Source organism: Notolepis coatsorum (assembly GCF_963971535.1).
Source record: "Notolepis coatsorum genome assembly, chromosome: 9".
Lineage (NCBI taxonomy): Eukaryota > Metazoa > Chordata > Actinopteri > Aulopiformes > Paralepididae > Notolepis > Notolepis coatsorum.
Window position 1 is genome coordinate 59,368,861 of NC_140173.1, and position 9,255 is coordinate 59,378,115.

Below are 9,255 nucleotides of genomic sequence, written 5' to 3' on the forward strand. Positions count from 1 at the left end.
AGGAACTCCAATTGATGGGCAGGATACCTGGTTTCACATCTTGACAATCCGCAGCTTGCATAAACGATGACACGCTTCTGTCCTTGCTGCTCCTGGTAGAGGGCGGCACCGAGACCTAGTGTGCTTGCATCTGTGTGCAATATGTAGGACTGTTTGGGGTCGGCGAAACCGAGAACAGGGGCAGTTGTCAGCCTTTCTATGAAAGTGTCGAAAGCTGTCTGGCAAGCGGGGGTCCATCTGTCATTGAAGGGATCTTTAGGGTCTTAATACTTCTCGGTGTTCACTGTAGCTTTTCCGTGCTTATTCGTTGGAGGGTATCCGGCAGTAAGTGCGTTGAGGGGTTTCACTATCTTCGAATAGTCTTTGACGAATCTACGGTAGTAACCGCAGAATCCTAGAAATGCTCTCAGTTCTTTCAGTTTGGTTGGCTTTGGCCAGGTTTTGAGTGCGGTTGTCTTTTCTGGGTCCGTTTCGACTCCTTTCTCAGACACTATGTGGCCTAGATACCTTACGGAGGTCTGGAAGAATTTGCACTTTTCGGGTGATAGTTTTAGCCCATACTATTTCAGATGGCTCAGGACTCGCATGAGTCTCTCCTTGTGTTCCTCTAGCATTGAAGAGAAAACGATCAGATCGTCCAGGAAAACGAGGGCTTGCTTCAAGTTCAGTTCTCCCACGCACCAACAGGCAGACAAATGCTGTCTTGTGCTTGTCCTTTTCTTCCATTTTGATCTGGTAAAAACCAGAATTGAGGTCTAGCACTGAGAACCATTTGGATCCAGTCAGTGCTGAAAAGGAATCCTCCATGTTTGGGCAGGGCGTATGAGTCATTTACTGTTTGGAGGTTCAGTTTCCTGTAGTCTATGCATAGTCTGACATCGCCGTTCTTCTTCCTGACGACTACAATTGGCGACGAGAAGGGTGATTCAGATTCTCGGATGACTTCAGTGTCGAGGAGCTGTTGAATGTGGTTGCGCACAGCTTCTATATCTTGAGGGTGTATAGGTCTCGCCCGATGTTTGAATGGTGTCTTGTCATTGAGATTTATGTGATGCTTTATCTTGTCAGTGCATCCGAAGTCGAGATTGTGGTGTGCGAAAACCTCTTGCATGGAATTCAGCCGTTCAGTTATCCTCTCTTTCCACTCTTGGGGTACTGGAGAGTCTCCAAAGTCAAACTTGAGCTTTGATTTTTGGTTAGGGTCTGTCAATAGTCCTGCGTCAAGTGTCTTGAGGGACTGGACACTCATGACTGCATGTATCTCGGCTATCACAACCTTTGGAGACAGGGTGATATCGTGGTCGGACTCGTTCTTGAGGATGACTGGTATACAATGTGGCAGTTTTCGTGGTAGCTCTGCTAAGCCATCTGAAACCAGTATTCCATCTGGCAAGGCCGTTGACCTTGGGGACTCTATCATCACCCATCTTCCTGCGTTGGTTGCTCTGCAACTCACTAATCCCTCAAGGACTTTGGTCTGACCTGGAGCGATAGTTTCAGGGTCTTTGCTATGTAGTTTCACTTCGCCCATGCTGGAATCCGCAGACTGTTTATGTCTGGCTCCAAGGGTTTTCAAGACTACCTTGTAGCCGTATGGCAGGGATTGGTAGTTCTGAGATGTGGTGTCTGCGTACTGCTTGTACAGGATATAGGTGGGCATTCGATGTCTACTCCGAACATGCTCTTGGGAAACTTGATTGTAGTCTCGACGTAGCCGAGGTAGGGAATTTCCTGACCGTTGGCTCCTTCCACTTCAAGCAGGTCGTATAAGGAGTGGATGGGTAGATGAGACATGTTCTCTTGATAGAAGGAATTCGGGATCGTTGTCACTTGGGAGCCTGTATCGAGTAAGCAGCTGCACTCTTTACCTTCTATGGTTACTTGTGCAGTGCATTTAGCTCCAACCAGTCCTTTTGGTAGGGCTACTTCTTTGGTATGGGAGGCCGAGCACATATTGGAGGCTCGCCACTTCCGTCTGGGACGTCTCTCTCGTGACTCAGTTCCCGCTGTCCCTCAGCAGAAACTGACTTTAGTTTAAATCAGGCTTGGAGGCTTTGTTTTTAGCGTCCCATGCATGCTGTTTCTCCTCTAGTAATTTCTTTTTCGAGACCACCAGAGAGGGGTTTGGTTCACTCTCGCAGTGGGGTCTTATGTGTCCATCTTCTCCATATCTGAAGCAATACCAGGGTCTTGGTCTATTGCTTGTGTAGTTCTTTGGGTTTGGAGTCTCTGACTTTTGGGACTTGGGAGTACCTCTGTCAGTCGTCGGCTTCGGTTTAACTGATGCCGGGGCTTCTTGCTTGGGAGCTGGCCTCGCTTGTCTTCTCTTGTTGTCTTTCGGTATTTTTGTGAGCTGTGTCTGTAGGTCTGCAACTAGAGCCTTTAAACTTTGGACTTCGGAGCTGGTGTCCGGAATCGGCTGTGAAGTGCATTCCTCTTCGCATTGGTTCCAGATGCCCTGGTAGTTACTCGATACCCTTGGCTTTGAAACGTTGAGGTACTGTCTCATGTGGCATTCTTTGGAAGAGCGCTTTGCTGTGCGGAGTAACAGGAGGAACTCTGCAAAGGTAGGTGGGTTTCTCTTCCTCTGTTCTAGTTGCAGCTCAGTTATCATGGTGTTGTCCCAGCAGCCTCTGATGAATTGTCTTAGAAGTTGCTGATCAAGGTCGGTTGCAGCTACTCCTTCTCTTCTGTAGGTGGTGTTCAGCATCACCTGTAGTCGTAGAAGGTAAGCTGAAGGTTTCTCTCCATTATTTTGCATTGTATGGAGGAACTTTGCAAAAAGGTCATCTCCATCTTCGACGGTTCCGAAGGCGGAGTCGAGGATCTCCAGGTACATTCCTGGGGGACATTCAGGTGTCAGGTGTCTTATGATGTCAATGGCGGGTGCCATGAGGCTATCTAGGAGTTTCCGGGACTTGTGTAGATCAGACAATTTTGTGTCTTTGAGAAGAAGCCCCACATTGGAACGCCATGTCTCGTAGTCTACTTCTCTGTCGGGCCGAGGTCTTCGCCCAGAGAAGAGTCTGAGTCTCAGTGATGCTTGGCTGTGCATGGCTGAGTCTTCGCTTCGCACTACATGCTCCACAATCATCTTTTGCACCTCAGGTGGGTTGTCTCAGAGCAGGTTGTGCATTCTCTTGAGAGCGTGCTGGTGAAGGAGACCGGCTGTGCTCTTGTCGGACTTGCTGCCCTGGATTGTTCTGGGTGAGGGGCTAGCTTGTGTTGCAGCCTCTGGAACATGTTGGTCTACCATTTCGAATAATTCCCCACCTGCTTCTTCGTCGAATAATTCCCCACCTGTTTCTTCGTCAGTTTGGGGTTCAGGATCGTTCAGGGTGAGGCCGTCGCCGATGGTGGAGAGTTCTCTCCTTAGGACTTCCGCGAGGTCTTCGCCACTCAGTTTCGCTATCTCTTTTAGGTCTGAGAGATAAGTCTGTGTAGCCGTCTTGCTGACTACAGGTCCATATACGCTGGCTAAGTCTCTAATGAGGTAACTAGCGTTGGCCGTGTTTAGTCGGTAATTGGAAAGTGCTTGCACGGCTTCGCTACTTTCGTATTCTATAATAACACGTGTTCCTGGCTCTGACTCGGAAGGGTCTACGAGGAGCTTTCTCCGAATGGAGCCGTGTTTCACCAGAAAGTCATTCAGTTTATCGTCAGTGGTAATATCGGTTATACCGCTGACTATGACCGAATTAGGGATTTTCACGCTGCTAGTTTGAACTACGTCCATCGCTACACGCTATTTAAGTTTCTGACCTAAAGACTGGTCCTCTTAATTGTGATATACTCCTCCTGGCTGGCTCGCCAAATTTATGTAGCACTTGTGTCACCTACTTGTAACAGCTGTTCGCCACCGGCACAGTTCTAGGTACGAAACAAGGAGAGGAGTAATATGCACAATTTAAGAATAGTGGACCAGAGACAGAATTATAACAATAACCGGTGTTTATTCAATGCGCGCTAGCTAGACATACATAATACATACGTAAACGGTAGTGGTGAAGTATCCCTTTTAGGTTCTTTCAATAACCTCTCCTTTAAGGAGGGTTAGTTCGATATCAAGTCCTAGTCCATTGATTAGATCAACACATTAGGTTTGGTTCAGATGTCTCTGAGGTTATCTTTAGCTAAAAGCTAGGTTCAAGATTGGATATTGGATGTATCCTTTTATCACCAGTAAACTCTATTTCAGTTCATCATTTCAATGGGTAAATGTTTAAACATATCAATTTAAACCTTTAAATGTGCAGGGAACGCAAATACCTTACTAGGTGAAATGCTCCTTTAAACTCTTCCTTTGAAGGTGTAACACAACAAAAGTACCAAATGGAATATTCTAGGTTATGGGAATGCAAATACCTTATTAGGTGAAATTACCCTTTAAACCTTCTTTCTTTACAGGAGAACCATCAGTGATTCAACTATAATCAATGTCATCAATGGGAATCAAGTATCTTATTGGGTACATTGACCCTTTAACTTGTCCTCTTTACAAGAGAACATCAGTAGATCAGGTATCTTACTGGGCGTATTTACCCTTTAAGTATCCCTTCTTATAGGAGAATATCAATAGTTCAAGTATCTTATCAGTGGTTCAAGTATCTTACTGGGTGTAATTACCCTTTAAGTCTCTCTTCTTGATTCTAGTCTACCCATATATCAAATTAAATCAAATCAAATACAAAATACAATATCAAAGTAACAAAAGGTGAACGGGGTCGAAGCCCTTGGAATGTCCTTGTGTTCTCGTTCAATCAGTTCAATCCGTGGAAGTTCCTATAATTCAAGTTGAGTCAGTTCAATCCTACCGGACTGTTGAGGTAACAGGAGTTGGGCAACAGGGGTATTCGAATCAGGCTGGCATTAGCCTTGAGCTATATCAGGGGTTCAGTGGGTTGGCTCGCCATCTTGCATCGTCCGGCACACCGCCTCGTCCCCTCGTAGGCACACGTGGTGATGGGTGGTCTGGACTCCTGGAACTGCTCCCAGGGTGGAACGGGGTGCTAGAAAAACCTGGCCTGCTTGTGAGCAGGCATTCAGAAAATAAAAGCTATTTACCATCTTTTATCGCTTATCATCTTTTCATTGCTTTCAGAATGAATAATCAATCAGGCTACTTTTAGCTATGCTAAGCTAAAGTAGACTGTCTCATCCCAGCACGTGGGATCATATGCCCCATGCTAATTTAGGCTAAAGTGCACTAGCATATGTAACATTCCCCACGTTCATATAAAACTCTCAAAAACATTCAAAATGTATATAGACCTTGTTCTTAACGTACAGCATATCAATACAATTAAGTACTTCTGAAATGGTTCCTTCCTAGTTTACATTTACGAATGAGCTACGTTATTTAGCTTGTAGCATTATTAGCTTGTAGCATGGAGCTAACCATTTTGCGTATTCGACAATGAACAGCACAATGTTGATGAAACTCACCAAAACCGCAGGTTACTTTAACTGCAACGCTTCTTCGGTTTTGCAACTGGGGGAATCTTTTATAACTGTTTGATAACTGTTTTTATCATGCTATTATCTCGTTATCCAGCAACGTTATCAGCTCTGTTCAAGTGCGTGTTGAATCTACAGGGATTGTGTCTGCATCTGCGCAGTAGCAAGACTTGCGCGCCGTAAAGCAAAACGTGGCTGTCGCGACATCTATCTCACTCACGTCATCTCACGTCATCTCACGTCATGACGCAATTAAAGAGCAATGCTGTAATTCAAAGGGACTTGGTACCCAATAATATTAACTACTTATGTTCCTACATAATAGCCTTAACTATATATGTTCTTATTCAATGGCATTAACTATTTATGTTGTTATAACTTAAATAGTTATGAATCTGAAACCTGGGTTACATCTGCGACACTCCCAGACTTTCCCCAATGAAGATAAGGAATGACTCACTAAAACCTAGCAATAGGGGGAAAAGCACCACAGGCGGCTTGGAGGAGAGAAACCTCAGAAGGGCTGTTCAAAGGGGATCCCCCATCAGGATGTCAGTGATAATATAGTGTTGCTATGGATGATAGAGGGATGGAGAATAGAACAGGCGAATAATAGGTATGTATGTATATATACAGTATACATGTAATGAAACACATATACATACTTACTGTACATGGTAGCAATAGTATCTAAAGTAGCCTACATAAGAACATTTTAAGATTAAAATAAATAGAGCTAAGAACAAAAAAAAAAAAGCATAGGAAAACGAGCACTGGTATGAATATAAGATAAAGGCTCGGAGCTCAGAGTATCAGTCATATTCCCCAGGGGGCAGGAGAACTGCCTGTAACCATTGGTAACCATTTTCAAAAGAAAAGGCCTAATGTATGTGCAGTAGTAGAGTATGTAAAACATGAGAAAATCACAATATTGCTTTTCTACAGTGAATTATTTTCAATATCCAGTAATTACCAAATTATGATGTTTTTGTTGATATATTTCTTATATAGGCTACAACTTAAATTAATGAAATTACACACTGTTGTTTTGCACATAGCAACTGTTGTCTCTTGCACAAAATAATGGTTGCTACAGGCAGCCATCCTGGTAGAAAAATAACCACGTAAGCATTCTGTGCAAGGCCTCTATCTGACTCACTGGCTCCACAAGCTCAGGCAATAGTTCCATATTTATGTTTAGGGATACAAATATATATACTTTTTGCATATTTTCTTCCAAAACTGCGTTAGAACAACATACACTGGGGGCGGTCAGGTGGCGTAGCGGAGATTGTGTTCGTCACCAACCCCGGAGATGCTGGATTCGCCTGTTAGAGGGTGGGAGAAGCTGGCGGGGTGGGTCCGGGTCGTTGTAAACAGCGACTCCTACAGTTCGGTCGGGGCGCCTGCTAAGCGCGGATAGGATCTAAGGGCGGTAGTGTGATCCTTCCACACATTACACGCTCTCAGTGAGAGTCCGCGCTGCCAGGTGAAAAGAAGCGGTTGATTGGCTAGACATGTGTCGGAGGAAGCACGTGATAGCCTCCACTCTCCCAGACCGACTGTGGGGGGTAAGTGCGCAGCGACCAGGAAGGGGATTGGGAATTGGCATAACGACTAACATTGGGATGGGAGAAAATCTGAGGAAAAAGGAGGGGGAAAAAGATATATAAAAAAAATAAAATAACAACATACACTGGGCATGGCAGTAGAGACCAGAATCTTCCATGTTTCCATTGAGCCCATTTCTATTCAGATATCTTGAGGTGAGAAGTCAAAGGAGCATACCCACTGCCCACTGCCCCCAGCCCCGTCAAAATATAGCTTCACTTTGGAGGAAATATTTACCCACTTTCCCTGTGAGGTAGGATGACATGGCTCGTATGGATTTCATGTGGTACCACTTTGCATTAGCTATAAAGATGAGCCCACTAGGGCCTGTATGGCTAATCAACTGGACCCGTTGGGCTTAAGACCATGGAGTGACAAGGAGGTTGGGTGCTGGTGGGATGGGGGTTCTCATTTAAGGTCCACAAAAGGCTACATTGGCACCTCTGTTTCAGATCCTTGACTGCGCACTATCTGCCGAATGGCCAAAGCCAGTTCTCTATAAGCCCCTGCTGTAAACTGCCCAATTTGGCACAGGCACACGTTTTTCGAAAAGCAACTCAAATCTGAGAAAACAGATTTATCTATTTCTGTTTTGGGGGCTCAACCCAATTTAATTTCTGACAGCTAAAAAGTCTGCAATTATTAGTACACCCACTCTCTCTGAAGTAGGTGAGACAACATGGTGACTGTAAAAATAGTTTAAAAGTAACAGTAAAAGTAACTGCTTAATCAGAATACCAAACTAGCCATGATGTTCATGTACACAATTCAAGTACACGTTACACCTCTTTTAAATCAGCAACCTCATCATTATGACCATTAAAACAAATTAAATGTCAATGTTAAGAGGCTTATATGCTGTTTGCATGATTTACGACGACCATATACTATATTCTTTACAGTTAATTAATTACTGTCAATAGATAATTACTGAATTATTGCAAATGATAAGACAACAGCAAACAAAACTGAAATGATAAGATTAATGACCACAGCTTTTACATGAGAAAACACCATTGTGGAAACCGAACCAGGAAGTCCTATATGACCTTCACTGAATCAGATTACTGCCTTTCAGATCTGTCAAAGCCTTTGTTGCTCCAGTTGACATTTTGCACAGAAGACGGGATTTTTCCACAATCAGTATATAATAACGATAATGGTTATCGTAGCTTGAAGTGAAATATCAAACGTGCAGCATTTTTGCCTCCTTTTTGGTTTGCCTTCTGTTCGATAAGAAATGTGCATTCATCATTTATCTTCATCAAATATTTCCTCCATATAAATAAATAAATTATCAATTTGAAGCAAAAACAAAACAGTACAAGGTACAGTATCATAAACACAAGCTAGTTTGTTTTAGTTTGGTTTCTGATTGCTCCTCATGATAGATAATGGCCTTAATTGATAGCTGACAGAGAGATGGGGGTCCAACCGTTTTTTAAATGTAACACGACGAGTAATGATGTGCACTTAGAGAGGGAACTGGCGAGGGCTGGACATTTCAGCCTGTGTCCCAGGCCTGTCGTGGCTGATTAGGGCTTGTTGACAGGTTGACTTGTAGTGCCTGGCACCAGACACAGCACACGGCTTCTGTTCCCTTCTATTTATTACATCCTGCCCTAATGCACACACCAGCAATTGCCAGTACAAATACACGCGCACACGCAAACACTTCCCCTCATTATGACAAATATCAGATAGTGAGACAAACACTGTCCTTCACATGTCATGGGGGAGATGTTGGCTGTCTTTCCGCCCCCACATCTTCCTGCAGAACCGTACCTCTCTGGGCCGCGCACGCTGCTATCACAGATCTCTCATCATTACACATTTTGTTCATAGTGTGGCCGGGGAACTCTCTGCTCTGACCCAGGCAGGAACAAAACTAATTACCATCTCATCCCCCATTCTCTTGTCTTTAAGGCTCCTGGATTTGCTATAATTCGTTTCTTTCATGTCACTTCTAAAATGGTTCATGGGGTGCAAACTATTTTCTGTCTAAATTAATCAACAGTGTCTTTTTCTCTTTCTTTCTCTTTTTGTGCTTAAAGAGGGACAGGCCGTAGGCTAATTGTAAAGGGATAGCTCTGTCTCATAGTCTCTCCATCCAATAAGGGGGCAAAAGGAACCTAATTACCATTTTATTTTGGGGGGGAGTAGGGACCTGAGTGTGACAGTCCATTC